We start from the raw sequence: 14,695 nt of genomic DNA, 5'->3' as shown, positions 1-14,695 counted from the left end.
TCAGACAATATCATGCTATTCATATTTTTCACCCCTTTTGAAGCTCTTCATATTTTTCACATTTTTTCAGGCTCTTCATGTTTTTGAACACCACTTCATGCTCCTCCTATTTTTCAGAGTGTTTCATGCTCCTCATGTATTTCACATCTGTTGAAGCCCTTCATATATTTCACACCTTTTCAGGCTCTTCATGTTTTTGAACACCGCTTCATACTCCTCTTATTTTTCAGACGGATTCATGCTCCTCATAATTTTGACACCTTTTTAAGCTCTTCATATTTTTCACCCCTTTTCAGGCTCTTCATGTTTTGAACACCGCTTCATGCTCCTCGTATTCTTCAGAAATTTTCATGCTCCCCATATATTTGAAACCTTTTGACGCTCTTCATATTTTTCACACCTTTATGGCTCTTCATGATTTTGAACACCGCTTCATGCTCCTCCTATTTTTCAGACCGTTTCATGCTCCTCATATTTTTCACACCTTTTGAAGCTCTTCATATTTTCCACATTTTTGAAGATCTTCAAATTTTTCACACGTTTTCAGGCTCTTCATGTTTTTGAACACCGCTTCATGCTCCTCATATATTTCAGACCGTTTCATGCTCCTCATATTTGTGACACCTTTTGAAGCTCTTCGTATTTTTCTCACATTTTCAGGCTCTTCATGTTTTTCAACACTGTTTCATGATCCTCCTATTTTTCAGACAGTTTCATGCTCCTCATAATTTTGACACCTTTTGAAGATCTTCTTATATTTCACACCTTTTCAGACTCTTCATGTTTTCGAAAACCACTTCAAGTTCCTCCTATTTGTGCGACCGTTTCATGCTCTTCATATTTTTGACACCTTTTGAAGCTCTTCATATTTTTCACACCTTTTGAAGCTCTTCATATATTTCACACATTTTCAGGCTCTTCATGTTTTTCAACACGACTTCATGCTCCTCCTATTTTTCAGACCGTTTCATGCTCTTCATATATTTGACACCTTTTGAAGCTGTTCATATTTTTCACACCTTTTGAAGCTCTTCATATATTTCACACCTTTTGAAGCTCTTCATATTTTTCACATTTTTGAAGCTCTTCAAATTTTTCACACCTTTTCATGCTCTTCATGTTTTTCAACACCGCTTCATGCTCCTCCGGTTTTTCAGACCATTTCATACTCCTCATATATTTGACACCTTTTGAAGCTCTTCATATTTTTCACACTTTTTCAGGCTCTTCATGTTTTTCAACACCACTTCATGCTTCTCCTATTTCTCAGACCGTTTCATGCTCATCTCATTTTTGACAGCATTTGAAGCTCTTATTATTTTTCACAACTTTTGAAGCTCTTCATATGTTTCACACCTTTTCAGGCTCCTCATGTTTTTCAACACCGCTTCATGCTCCTCCTATTTTTCATACCGTTTCATGCTCCTCTCATTTCTGAAATCTTTTGAAGCTCTTCATATATTTCACACATTTTCAAGCTCTTAATATTTTTCAACACCACTTCATGCTCCTCCTATTTTTCAGACCGTTTCATGCTCATCTAATTTTTGACACCTTCTGAAGCTCTTCATAGTTTTCACAAATTTTCAGGCTCTTCATATTTTTGAACACCGCTTCATGCTCCTCCTATTTTTCAGACCGTTTCATGCTCCTCATGTATTTCACACATTTTGAAGCTCTTCATATTTAACGCACCTTTTAAGGCTCGTCATGATTTTCAACACCACTTCATGCTCCTCCTATTTTTCAGACCGTTTCATGCTCCTCATGTATTTCACACATTTTGAAGCTCTTCATATTTAACGCACCTTTTAAGGCTCGTCATGATTTTCAACACCGCTTCATGCTCCTCCTATTTTTCAGACCGTTTCATGCTCCTCATGTATTTCACACATTTTGAAGCTCTTCATATTTAACGCACCTTTTAAGGCTCGTCATGATTTTCAACACCACTTCATGCTCCTCCTATTTTTCACACCGTTTCATGCTCACCTCATTTTTGACACCTTTTGAAGCTCTTCATATTTTTCACACCTTTTGAAGCTCTTCATATATTTCACAGCTTTTCAGGCTCTTCATGTTTTTGAACACCGCTTCATGCTCCTCCTATTTTTCAGACCATTTCATGCTCTTCATTTTTTTGTCACCTTTTGAAGCTCCTCATATTTTTCACACCTTTTGAAGCTCTTCATATTTTTCACACCTTTTGAAGCTCTTCACATTTTTCACACCATTTCAGGCTCTTCATTTTTTTCAACACCGCTTCATGCTCCTCCTATTTTTCAGACCGTTTCATGCTTCTCATATTTTTGACACGTTTTGAAGCGCTTCCTCTTTTTCACACATTTTCTGGCTCTTCATGTATTTCAACACCACTTCATGCTCCTCCTATTTTTCAGACCGTTTCATGCTCCTCATATTTTTGACACCTTTGAATCTCTTCATATTTTTCACACCTTTTGAAATTCTTCTTATTTTTCACACGTTTTCAGTCTCTAAATGTTTTTCAACACCGCTTCATGCTCCTCCTATTTTTCAGACCTTTTCAGCTCCTCATATATTTGATACGTTTTGAAGCTCTTCATATTTTTCACACCTTCTGAGGCTTTTCATGTTTTTCAACACCGTTCATGCTCCTCCTATTTTTCAGACCGTTTCATGCTCCTCATATTTTTGACACCTTTTGAAGCTCTTCATATTTTTCATAACTTTCCAGGCTCTTCATGGTTTTGAACACCATTTCATGCTACTCCTATTTTCCAGACCATTTCATGCTCCTCATATTTTTGACACCATTTGAATCTCTTCATATATCACACCTTTTCAGGCTCTTCATGTTTTTGAACAGCATTTCATGCTCCTCCTATTTTCCAGACCATTTCATGCTCCTCATATTTTGACACCTTTTGAAGCTCTTCATATTTTTCTCACCTTTTCAGGCTCTTCATGTTTTTGAACACCGCTTCACGCTCCTCCTATTTTTCAGACCGTTTCATGCTCCTCATGTATTCCACACATTTTGAAGCTCTTAATATTTTTCACACCTTTTGAAGCTCTTCATGTTTTTCGAAGCTTTTCAGGCTCTTCATGTTCTTGAACACCGTTTCATGATCCTCCTATTTTTCAGACCGTTTCATGCTCCGCCTATTTTTCAGACCGTTTCAACTCATCTCATTTTTGACAGCTTTTGAAATTTTTCATATTTTTCACAACTTTTGAAGCTCTTCATGTTTTTCAACACCGCTTCTTGCTCCTCTTATTTTTCAGACCGTTTCATGCTCCTCATATTTGTCACACCTTTTGAAGCTCTTCATATTTTTCACACCTTTTCAGGCTCTTCATGTTTTTCAACACCGCTTCATGCTCCTCCTATATTTCAGACCGTTTCATGCTCCTCATATTTTTGACACTTTTTGAAGCTCTTCATATTTTTCACACCTTTTCATGCTCTTCATGTTTTTCAACACCGTTTCAGGTTCCTCCTATTTTTGACATCTTTTGAATCTCTTCGTATTTTTCACATCTTTTCAGGCTCTTCACGTGTTTGAACACCGTTTCTCTCTCCTGATATTTTTGACACCTTTTGAAGCTCTTCATATATTTCACAACTTTTCAGGCTCTTCATGTTTTTCAACACTGCTTCATGCTCCTCCTACTTTTCAGACCATTTCATGCTCCTCATACTTTTGACAGGTTTTGAAGCTCTTCATATTTTTCACACCTTTTCAAGCTCTTCATGTTTTGAATATCGTTTCATGCTCCTCCTGTTTTTCAGATCGTTTCATGCTCCTCATATTTTTGACACCTGTTGAAGCTCTTCATATTTTTCACACCTTTTCAGCCTCTTCATGTTTTTCAACACCCGTTAATGTTCCTCCTATTTTTCAGACCGTATCATGCTCCTCATATATTTCACACCTTCTGAAGCTCTTCATATTTTTCACACCTTTTTAGGCTCTTCATGTTTTTGAACAACGTTTCATGCCCCTCCTATTTTTCAGACCGTTTCATGATCCTCCTTTATTTCAGACCGTTTCATGCTCCTCATATTTTTGGCACCTTTTGAAGTTCTTCATATTTTTCACACCTTTTCAGGCTCTTCATGTTTTTCAACACCGCTTCATGCTCCTCCTATTTTTCAGACCGTTTCATGCTCCTCATGTATTTCACACATTTTGAAGCTCTTTATATTTTTCACACGTTTTCAGGCTCCTCATGTTTTTGAACACGATTTCTTGCTCCTCCTATTTTTCAGACCGTTTCATGCTCCTCATATTTTTGACACCTTTTGAAGCTCTTCATATTTTTCACACCTTTTCAGGCTTTTCATGTTTTTCAACACCGCTTCATGATCCTCCTACTTTTCTGAGCGTTTCATGCTCCTCATATTTTTGAAACCTTTTGAATCTCTTCATATATTTCACACCTTTTCAGGCTCTTCATGTTTTTGAACACCGCTTCACGCTCCTCCTATTTTTCAGACCGTTTCATGCTCCTCATGTATTCCACACATTTTGAAGCTCTTAATATTTTTCAGACCTTTTGAAGCTCTTCATGTTTTTCGAAGCTTTTCAGGCTCTTCATGTTCTTGAACACCGTTTCATGATCCTCCTATTTTTCAGACCGTTTCATGCTCCGCCTATTTTTCAGACCGTTTCAACTCATCTCATTTTTGACAGCTTTTGAAATTTTTCATATTTTTCACAACTTTTGAAGCTCTTCATGTTTTTCAACACCGCTTCTTGCTCCTCTTATTTTTCAGACCGTATCATGCTCCTCATATTTGTCACACCTTTTGAAGCTCTTCATATTTTTCACACCTTTTCAGGCTCTTCATGTTTTTCAACACCGCTTCATGCTCCTCCTATATTTCAGACCGTTTCATGCTCCTCATATTTTTGACACTTTTTGAAGCTCTTCATATTTTTCACACCTTTTCATGCTCTTCATGTTTTTCAACACCGTTTCAGGTTCCTCCTATTTTTGACATCTTTTGAATCTCTTCGTATTTTTCACATCTTTTCAGGCTCTTCACGTTTTTGAACACCGTTTCTCTCTCCTGATATTTTTGACACCTTTTGAAGCTCTTCATATATTTCACAACTTTTCAGGCTCTTCATGTTTTTCAACACTGCTTCATGCTCCTCCTACTTTTCAGACCATTTCATGCTCCTCATACTTTTGACAGGTTTTGAAGCTCTTCATATTTTTCACACCTTTTCAAGCCCTTCATGTTTTGAATACCGTTTCATGCTCCTCCTGTTTTTCAGCTCGTTTCATGCTCCTCATATTTTTGACACCTGTTGAAGCTCTTCATATTTTTCACACCTTTTCAGCCTCTTCATGTTTTTCAACACCCGTTAATGTTCCTCCTATTTTTCAGACCGTTTCATGCTCCTCATATTTTTAACAACTTGTGAAGCTCCTCATATTTTTCACACCTTCTGAAGCTCTTCATATTTTTCACACCTTTTTAGGCTCTTCATGTTTTTGAACAACGTTTCATGCCCCTCCTATTTTTCAGACCGTTTCATGATCCTCCTTTATTTCAGACCGTTTCATGCTCCTCATATTTTTGGCACCTTTTGAAGTTCTTCATATTTTTCACACCTTTTCAGGCTCTTCATGTTTTTCAACACCGCTTCATGCTCCTCCTATTTTTCAGACCGTTTCATGCTCCTCATGTATTTCACACATTTTGAAGCTCTTTATATTTTTCACACGTTTTCAGGCTCCTCATGTTTTTGAACACGATTTCTTGCTCCTCCTATTTTTCAGACCGTTTCATGCTCCTCATATTTTTGACACCTTTTGAAGCTCTTCATATTTTTCACACCTTTTCAGGCTTTTCATGTTTTTCAACACCGCTTCATGATCCTCCTACTTTTCTGAGCGTTTCATGCTCCTCATATTTTTGAAACCTTTTGAATCTCTTCATATATTTCACACCTTTTCAGGCTCTTCATGTTTTTGAACACCGCTTCATGCTCCTCCTATTTTTCAGACCGTTTCATGCTCCTCATGTATTCCACACATTTTGAAGCTCTTAATATTTTTCACACCTTTTGAAGCTCTTCATGTTTTTCGAAGCTTTTCAGGCTCTTCATGTTCTTGAACACCGTTTCATGCTCCTCCTATTTTTCAGACCGTTTCATGCTCCGCCTATTTTTCAGACCGTTTCAACTCATCTCATTTTTGACAGCTTTTGAAATTTTTCATATTTTTCACAACTTTTGAAGCTCTTCATGTTTTTCAACACCGCTTCTTGCTCCTCTTATTTTTCAGACCGTTTCATGCTCCTCATATTTGTCACACCTTTTGAAGCTCTTCATATTTTTCACACCTTTTCAGGCTCTTCATGTTTTTCAACACCGCTTCATGCTCCTCCTATATTTCAGACCGTTTCATGCTCCTCATATTTTTGACACTTTTTGAAGCTCTTCATATTTTTCACACCTTTTCATGCTCTTCATGTTTTTCAACACCATTTCAGGTTCCTCCTATTTTTGACATCTTTTGAATCTCTTCGTATTTTTCACATCTTTTCAGGCTCTTCACCTTTTTGAACACCGTTTCTCTCTCCTGATATTTTTGACACCTTTTGAAGCTCTTCTTATATTTCACAACTTTTCAGGCTCTTCATGTTTTTCAACACTGCTTCATGCTCCTCCTACTTTTCAGACCATTTCATGCTCCTCATACTTTTGACAGGTTTTGAAGCTCTTCATATTTTTCACACCTTTTCAAGCTCTTTATGTTTTAAATACCGTTTCATGCTCCTCCTATATTTCAGATCGTTTCATGCTCCTCATAATTTTCACACCTTTAAAGCTCTTCATATTTTTCACACCTTTTAAGGCTCTTCATGTTTTTGAACACCACTTCATGCTCCTCCTATTTTTCAGACCGTTTCATGTTCCTCCTATTTTTCAGATCATTTCATGCTCCTCATATTTTTGACACCTTTTGAAGCTCTTCATATTTTTCACACATTTTCATGCTCTTCATGTTTTTCAACACCACTTCATGCTCCTCCTATTTTTCAGACAGTTTCATGCTCCTCATGTATTTCACACCATTTGAAGCTCTTCATATTTTTCACAACTTTTCAGGCTCTTCATGTTTTTGAACACCGTTTCATGTTCCTCCTCTTCTTCAGACAGTTTCATGCTCCTCATATTTTTTACACCTTTTGAAGCACTTCATATTTTTCACACCTTTTCTCTTTCGTGATGTTTTTCAACACCGCTTCATGCTCCTCCTATTTTTCAGGCTGTTTCATGCTCCTCTTGTATTTCACACCTTTGGAAGCTCTTCATATTTTTCACACCTTTTCATGCTCTTCATGTTTTTGAACATCGCTACAATCCTCCTCCTATTCTTCAGACCGTTTCATGCTCCTCATATTTTTCAAACCTTTTGAAGCTCTTCATATTTTTCACACCTTTTCAGGCTCTTCATATTTTTCAACACTGCTTCATGCTCCTCCGTTTTTTAAGACCGTTTCATGCTCCTCATATTTTTCACACATTTTGAAGCTCCTCATATTTTTCACACTTTTTGAAGCTCTTCATATATTTCACACTTTTTCAGTATCTTCATGTTTTCAACACCACTTCATGCTCCTCCTATTTTTCAGACCGTTTCATGCTCATCTCATTATTGACAGCTTTTGAAGCTCTTCATATATTTCACACCTTTTGAAGCTCTTCATATTTTTCACACCTTTTCAGGCTCTTCATATTTTTGAACATCGTTTCATGCACCTCCTATTTTTCAGACCATTTCATGCTCCTCATATTTTTGACACTTTTTGAAGCTCTTCATATATTTCACACCTTTTCAGGCTCTTCGTGTTTTTCAACACCGCTTCATGCTCCTCCTATTTTTCAGGCTGTTTCATGCTCCTCTTGTATTTCACACCTTTGGAAGCTCTTCATATTTTTCACACCTTTTCATGCTCTTCATGTTTTTGAACATCGCTACAATCCTCCTCCTATTCTTCAGACCGTTTCATGCTCCTCATATTTTTCAAACCTTTTGAAGCTCTTCATATTTTTCACACCTTTTCAGGCTCTTCATATTTTTCAACACCGCTTCATGCTCCTCCGTTTTTTAAGACCGTTTCATGCTCCTCATATTTTTGACACATTTTGAAGCTCCTCATATTTTTCACACTTTTTGAAGCTCTTCATATATTTCACACTTTTTCAGTATCTTCATGTTTTCAACACCACTTCATGCTCCTCCTATTTTTCAGACCGTTTCATGCTCATCTCATTATTGACAGCTTTTGAAGCTCTTCATATATTTCACACCTTTTGAAGCTCTTCATATTTTTCACACCTTTTCAGGCTCTTCATATTTTTGAACATCGTTTCATGCACCTCCTATTTTTCAGACCATTTCATGCTCCTCATATTTTTGACACTTTTTGAAGCTCTTCATATATTTCACACCTTTTCAGGCTCTTCATGTTTTTGAACACCACTTCATGCTCCTCCTATTTTTCAGACCGTTTCATGCTCCTCATAGTTTTGACACCATTTGAAGCTCTTCATATATTTCACACCTTTTCATGCTCTTCATGTTTTTCAACAACGCTTCATGCTCCTCCTACTTTTCAGAACTTTTCATGCTCCTCATATTTTTGACTCCTTTTGAAGCTCTTCATATTTTTCACACCTTTTCATTCTCTTCATATTTTTCAACACCTTGTCATGCTCCTCCGATTTTTCACACGGTTTCATGCTCCTCATATTTTTCACACCTTTAAAGCTCTTCATATTTTTCTCACATTTTAAGGCTCTTCATGTTTTTCAACACCGCTTCATGCTCCTCCTATTTTTCAGACCATTTCCTGATCTTCGATTTTTGACACCTTTTGAAGTTCTTCATATTATTCACACCTTTTGAAGCTCTTAATATTTTTCACACGTTTTCAGGTTCTTCACGTTTTTTAACAACGCTTCATGCTCCTCCTATTTTTCAGACCGTTTCATGCTCCTCATATTTTTGACACTTTTTGAAGCTCTTCATATATTTCACACCTTTTCAGGCTCTTCATGTTTTTGAACACCACTTCATGCTCCTCCTATTTTTCAGACCGTTTCATGCTCCTCATAGTTTTGACACCATTTGAAGCTCTTCATATATTTCACACCTTTTCATGCTCTTCATGTTTTTCAACAACGCTTCATGCTCCTCCTACTTTTCAGAACTTTTCATGCTCCTCATATTTTTGACTCCTTTTGAAGCTCTTCATATTTTTCACACCTTTTCATTCTCTTCATATTTTTCAACACCTTGTCATGCTCCTCCGATTTTTCACACGGTTTCATGCTCCTCATATTTTTCACACCTTTAAAGCTCTTCATATTTTTCTCACATTTTAAGGCTCTTCATGTTTTTCAACACCGCTTCATGCTCCTCCTATTTTTCAGACCATTTCCTGATCTTCGATTTTTGACACCTTTTGAAGTTCTTCATATTATTCACACCTTTTGAAGCTCTTAATATTTTTCACACGTTTTCAGGTTCTTCACGTTTTTTAACAACGCTTCATGCTCCTCCTATTTTTCAGACCGTTTCATGCTCCTCATATATTTGACACGTTTTGAAGCTCTTCATATTTTTCACACCTTTTCAGGCTCTTCATGTTTTTGAACACCGTTTCATGCTATTCCTATTTTTCAAACTGTTTCATGGTCCTCATATTTGTTACACCTTTTGAAGCTACTCATATATTTTACACTTTTTCAGTGTCTTCTTGTTTTTCAACACAGCTTCATGCTCCTCCTATTTTACAGACCGTTTCATGCTCCTCATATTTTTGACACCTTTTGAAGCTCTTCATATTTTTCACACTTTTCAGGCTCTTCATGTATTTGAAAACCGCCTCATGCTCCTCCTATTTTTCAGACCGTTTCATGTCCAAATGTATTTCACACCTTTTGAAGCTCTTTATATTTTTCAAAACTTTTCAGGCCCTTCATGTGTTTGATCAGCATTTAATGCTCCTCCAATTTTTCAGACCGTTTCATGTCCAAATGTATTTCACACCTTTTGAAGCTCTTTATATTTTTCAAAACTTTTCAGGCCCTTCATGTGTTTGATCAGCATTTCATGCTCCTCCTATTTTTCAGACCGTTTCATGCTCCTCATATTTTTGACACCTTTTGAAGCTCTTCATATTTTTCACATTATTTCAGGCTCTTCATGTATTTGAACTCCGCTTCATGCTCCTCCTATTTTTCAGACCGTTTTATCCTACTCATATTTTTGACACCTTTTGAAGCTCTTCATATTTTTCACAACTTTTCAGGCTCTTCATGTTTTTGAGCACATCTTCATGCTCCTCCTATTTTTCAGAGAGTTTCATGTTCCTCATGTATTTTACACCTTTTGAAGCTCTTCCTATTTTTCACACCTTTTCAGGCTCTTCAAGTTTTTGATTACAGTTTCAGGCTCCTCCTCTTTTTCAGACCGTTTCATGCTCCTCATATTTTTGACACCTGTTGAAGCTCTTCATATTTTTCACACCTTTTCAAGCTCTTCATGTTTTTGAGCACCACTTCATGATCCTCCTATTTTTCAGACCGTTTCATTCTCTTCATATTTTTGACACCTTTTGAAGCTCTTCATATTTTTCACACCTTTTCAAGCTCTTCATGTTTTTGAACACCGATTCATGCTCTTCCTCTTTTCAAACCGTTTCATGGTCCTCATATTTGTTACACCTTTTGAAGCTATTCATATATTTCACACCTTTTCAGGCTCTTCATGTTTTTCAGCACAACTTCATGCCTCTCCTATTTTTCAGACCGTTTCATGCTCCTCACATTTTTGACACCTTTTGAAGCTCTTCATATTTTTCACAACTTTTGAAGCTCTTCATATTTTTCACACCTGTTCAGGCTCTTCATGTTTTTCTACACCGCTTCATGCTCGTCCTATTTTTCAGAACTTTTCATACTCCTCATATTTTTGACACCTTTTGAAGCTCTTCATATTTTTCACAGCATTTCAGGCTCTTCATGTATTTGAACTCCACTTCATTCTCCTCCTATTTTTCAGACCGTTTTATGCTCCTCATATATTTGACACCTTTTGAAGCTCTTCATATTTTTCACACCTTTTCAGGCTCTTCATGTTTTTGAGCACCGCTTCATGCTCCTCCTATTTTTCAGAGAGTTTCATGCTCCTCATGTATTTCACACCTTTTGAAGCTCTTCATATTTTTCACACCTTTTCAGGCTCTTCAAGTTTTTCCACACCACTTCATGCTTCTCCTATTTTTCAGCCCGTTTCATGCTCATCATGTATTTCACACCTTTTGCAGCTCTTCATATTTTTCACACCTTTTCAGGCTCTTCATGTTTTTGATCAATGTTTCATGCACCTCCTATTTTTCAGACCGTTTCATGCTCCTCATAATTTTCACATCTTTTGAAGCTCTTCATATTTTTCACACTTTTTCAGGCTCTTCAGGTTTTTGAACACCGCTTCATGCTCCTCCTATTTTTCAGACCGTTTCATGCTCCTCATATTTTTGATACCTTTAGAAGCTCTTCATATATTTCACACGTTTTCAGGCTCTTCTTTTTTTTCAACAAGACTTCATGCTCCTCCTATTTTTCAGACCGTTTCATGCGCATCGCATTTTTGACACCTTTTGAATCTCTTCATATTTTTCACACCTTTTGAAGCTCTTCATATTTTTTCACACGTTTTCAGGCTCTTCATGTTTTTCAACACTGCTTCAGGCTCCTCCTATTATTCAGACCGTTTCATGCTCCTCATATTTTTGACACCTTTTGAAGCTCTTCATATTTTTCACACCTTTTCACGCTCTTCAGGTTTTTGAACACCGCTTCATGCTCCTGCTATTTTTCAGACCGTGTCATGCTCCTCATATTTTTGACTCTTTTTGAAGCTCTTCATATTTTTCACATTTTTCAGGCTCTTCATGCTTTTCAACACCACTTCATGCTCTTCCTATTTTTCAGACCTTCATGCTCCTCATATTTTTGACACCTTTAGAAGCTCTTCATATTTTTCACACCTTTTCAGGCTCTTCATTTTCTTCAACACCTCTTCATGCTCCTCGTATTTTTCAAACCGTTTCTTGCTCCTCATATTTTTGACACTTTTTGGAGCTCCTCATATTTTTCACACATTTTGAAGCTCTTCATATATTTCACACCATTTCAGGCTCTTCATGTTTTTCCACACCACTTCATGCTCCTCCTATTTTTCAGACCGTTACATGCTCCTCATATATTTGACACGTTTTGAAGCTCTTCATATTTTTCACACCTTTTCAGGCTCTTCATGTTTTTGAAAACCGTTTCATGCTATTACTATTTTTCAAACTGTTTCATGGTCCTCATATTTGTTACACCTTTTGAAGCTATTCATATATTTCACAGCTTTTCAGGCTCTTCTTATTTTTCAACACAGCTTCATGCTCCTCCTATTTTTCAGACCGTTTCATGCTCCTCATATTTTTGACACCTTTTGAAGCTCTTCATATTTTTCACACTTTTCAGGCTCTTCATGTATTTGAAAACCGCCTCATGCTCCTCCTATTTTTCAGACCGTTTCATGCTCCTCATATTTTTGACACCTTTAGAAGCTCTTCATATTTTTCACACCTTTTCACGCTCTTCATGTTTTTCAACACCGCTTCATGCTCCTCCTATATTTCAGACCGTTTCATGCTCCTCATATTTTTGACACCTTTTGAAACTCTTCATATATTTCACAGCTTTTCAGGCTCTTCTTTTTTTTTCAACACCACTTCATGCTCCTCCTATTTTTCAGACCGTTTCATGCTCATCTCATTTTTGACAACTTTTGAAGCTCTTCATATTCTTCACACCTTTTGAAGCTCTTCATATTTTTTCACACGTGTTCAGGCTCTTCATGTTTTTCAACACCGCTTCATGCTCCTACTATTTTTCAGACCGAGTCATGCTCCTCATATTTTTGACACCTTTAGAAGCTCTTCATATTTTTCACACGTTTTCACGCTCTTCATGTTTTTCAACACCGCTTCATGCTTCTCCTATATTTCAGACCGTTTCATGCTCCTCATATTTTTGACACCTTTTGAAACTCTTCATATATTTCACAGCTTTTCAGGCTCTTCTTTTTTTTTCAACACCACTTCATGCTCCTCCTATTTTTCAGACCGTTTCATGCTCATCTAATTTTTGACACCTTTTGAAGCTCTTCATATTCTTCACACCTTTTGAAGCTCTTCATATTTTTTCACACGTGTTCAGGCTCTTCATGTTTTTCAACACCGCTTCATGCTCCTCCTATTTTTCAGACCGTGTCATGCTCCTCATATTTTTGACTCTTTTTGAAGCTCTTCATATTTTTCACACTTTTCAGGCTTTCATGTTTTTCAACACCACTTCATGCTCTTCCTATTTTTCAGACCCTCATGCTCCTCATATTTTTGACACCTTTAGAGCTCTTCATATTTTTCACACCTTTTCAGGCTCTTCATTTTCTTCAACACCTCTTCATGCTCCTCGTATTTTTCAGACCGTTTCTTGCTCCTCATATTTTTGACACTCTTTGGAGCTCCTAATATTTTTCACACATTTTGAAGCTCTTCATATATTTCACACCATTTCAGGCTCTTCATGTTTTTCAACACCACTTCATGCTCCTCCTATTTTTCAGACCGTTTCATGCTCCTCATATATTTGACACGTTTTGAAGCTCTTCATATTTTTCACACCTTTTCAGGCTCTTCATGTTTTTGAACACCGTTTCATGCTATTACTATTTTTCAAACTGTTTCATGGTCCTCATATTTGTTACACCTTTTGAAGCTATTCATATATTTCACACCTTTTCAGGCTCTTCTTATTTTTCAACACAGCTTCATGCTCCTCCTATTTTTCAGACCGTTTCATGCTCCTCATATTTTTGACACCTTTTGAAGCTCTTCATATTTTTCACACTTTTCAGGCTCTTCATGTATTTGAAAACCGCCTCATGCTCCTCCTATTTTTCAGACCGTTTCATGCTCCTCATATTTTTGACACCTTTAGAAGCTCTTCATATTTTTCACACCTTTTCACGCTCTTCATGTTTTTCAACACCGCTTCATGCTCCTCCTATATTTCAGACCGTTTCATGCTCCTCATATTTTTGACACCTTTTGAAACTCTTCATATATTTCACAGCTTTTCAGGCTCTTCTTTTTTTTTCAAGACCACTTCATGCTCCTCCTATTTTTCAGACCGTTTCATGCTCATCTCATTTTTGACACCTTTTGAAGCTCTTCATATTCTTCACACCTTTTGAAGCTCTTCATATTTTTTCACACGTGTTCAGGCTCTTCATGTTTTTCAACACCGCTTCATGCTCCTCCTATTTTTCAGACCGTGTCATGCTCCTCATATTTTTGACACCTTTAGAAGCTCTTCATATTTTTCACACCTTTTCACGCTCTTCATGTTTTTCAACACCGCTTCATGCTCCTCCTATATTTCAGACCGTTTCATGCTCCTCATATTTTTGACACCTTATGAAACTCTTCATATATTTCACAGCTTTTCAGGCTCTTCTTTTTTTTTCAACACCACTTCATGCTCCTCCTATTTTTCAGACCGTTTCATGCTCATCTAATTTTTGACACCTTTAGAAGCTCTTCATATTTTTCACACCTTTT

This window comes from Dama dama, chromosome 3 (genome assembly GCF_033118175.1).
Source record: "Dama dama isolate Ldn47 chromosome 3, ASM3311817v1, whole genome shotgun sequence".
Taxonomy (NCBI): Eukaryota; Metazoa; Chordata; class Mammalia; order Artiodactyla; family Cervidae; genus Dama; species Dama dama.
This window is presented reverse-complemented; position numbering follows the sequence as displayed.